Here is a 2,299-nt window from a genome sequence, read left to right on the forward strand (position 1 = left end):
CAAACTAAAAGGATTCTTCAGCTTTGTTTGAAGTTTTGCACTCAGAAGTTGCCTTCAATAATTTTCAGCCCCAGTTAGATTAAATGTGTTTGGCTTGTTGGGCATTAAAAGACTCTCTTTAGAAACTTTCCATATCAAAGGAGAGTTGATATAAATAATATTTGCAAATTCAGGGATTGTTTGAGGTCTTTTTTTTTTCCCCCCTCTGGAAAAAAAAAAAAGAAAAATAAAAAATAAAGCGTTGCTTGTGTCTCATTGAAAGGAAAATAAGAATTGCTTTGAAGAATTTCAAAAATTCCCCACGCCCAGGAACAGCTCCTGGATGGATCTCACTTCCACAGGAATCACCAGGCTAAAATGTTCTGCCCTGTTTAAACAAGTTCAGAAATACACCTGAACCAAAAATCTGAATAATTTCAGAAAACAGCACGAGGAAAGGTCTCTTTGCCCTTGGAAAACAACGTTCGCCTGAGCTCTGCTCCTCTGGCACAGGTGGGATCATTAACAGGAGCAGAATTCCAGCCAAGGGCTCTAAAATATCCCCTCCCTGCTGCAGGAACAGCAATGTTTGATGTCACCACGGGTGCAGCTGAATTTTGTGGTCGCCCCTCAGCAGAGAAATCCGAAGGGAAGGAATTCCTCATCCCAGGAATCTCTGCCTGGGGAAAGAGAGCAGAGCCGAATGTTATTGCCGCAGAAATTCGGGATAATGAGGCGGGAGATGAGGATTTTCAGCCCCAGCGACCAGAAACCTGCGGACAGGGAGGGGCTTGATCTGAGGCTGGGTTTGGTCTTGTCTTTTTCTTGCTGGTTTGGAACTTCTAAAAGGGTGTGAAAGAGCACGGAGAGCAGCTCGAAAAACCACGGGAACAGCAGGTTTGGGAACGCAGCCCTGGCCTCGGAGGGGGCAGGCAGGGTGAGGAATCAGCCACCCAAATAAAACACGTTTTGTGCTCACGAATCAGTCCCGGGGGTGTCGGTTCGGGTGGGAGTCACAGGCTCCGGATGGGAGCTGCACTGAGCATTCCACAGCCCCGTTACCACTCCCTGCTTTCAAAAGCAAAAATCCCTTCCCCGAGTCCCCTTTTCCACGGGACAGAACCACCAGAACAAACCTCAGGATTCCAAAACGGGCACTGATCCACTTTTATGCAACGCTGGGGTTGCCCAATTAGGGAAATTAATCCTCCAGGGGCTAAGAATACTTCGCACTTCGTGCTTTCACCTTCAGACTCGCTGCTTAATCTACGAATAGCAACTAATTAAGTCTCCCCCTGCCCCCCGGGGCTGCTGCTCTCCTCGTTTTACAGGGGAGGTTAAATTACCTGTCACCGGCCGGGGCAGGATTGGTGTCAGATCTGCTGCTTTGGTGGAAGCTCCTGAGTCATCTCCCTGCATTTTCTCTTCCCCTGTTTTCTCCTCCTTTCCCCTTTGTTTCGACTCTCAAAACACTTCTCCCACGTTTCTTTTCCTGATATGTTTTTTTTTGGTGACCTTTTGCAGTGCAGAGCTGTCGGGAATCAACTTAAAAATCTGTGTCCTTGCTTGGGATTTATTCCTGATTTATTCCTGAGGTGTGGCCAGAACTCAGATGTTGCAGCTCTGTCTGTTAAAGGCCGTTGAAAGTCGAGCAGTTTTTTTCCCAAGACGCTCTTTTCCCAATTTTCAAACAAATATTCCCTTTTCCTGTTGGGAAAACACCAGGAATTCTTGATCATGAAAACCCCTGAACACCAGGCTGGGCTGCCTCGCTCTGTCTCCTGGCCAGATGTGGATAAACCCCTTCTGGACACAGACAGCTCCTTTTTCTCCAGTTTTCACAGGGCTGTGGGAGGAGAAAACCTGCTTGGGAATGTGGAATTCTGTCCCTGCTTCCGAGGTGAGCAGGAATGTTTGGGAGTGAGGGTGACGTGTGTGATGTGGATCCCTGGATGGGAAGGGAGACCAGAAAAGCAGCTGTTCAGTGGGGGTTTTTTCCTCCCTTAAAACACAAATGAATGAAGGTTCTTTACAAAAGTCACAGAATCACGGAATTATTTAGGTTGGAAAAGACCTCCAGGATCACCAATCCGACCTTTGAAGAGGTCACAAGTCTCTTCCAAGGTGCCTTTTTCCAAGGATCAAAGTATCCTCCTGTTACACTTCACAACCTCAGGTTCTTGTGTGTTCTGTGAAAACAGCCCCAGCTCCCTCAGCCTCTCCTCACGGGACTTGTGCTTGGAGAAATGGTCTCAAAAAGCCCCCAGCCCCAATTCCAAGGGGGTGGGACGGGGGTGGACCAGGGCAAAAGCCACGGGGT

The sequence above is a fragment of the Lepidothrix coronata genome, unplaced genomic scaffold (assembly GCF_001604755.1).
Source record: "Lepidothrix coronata isolate B3197 unplaced genomic scaffold, Lepidothrix_coronata-1.0 Scaffold327, whole genome shotgun sequence".
Taxonomy (NCBI): Eukaryota; Metazoa; Chordata; class Aves; order Passeriformes; family Pipridae; genus Lepidothrix; species Lepidothrix coronata.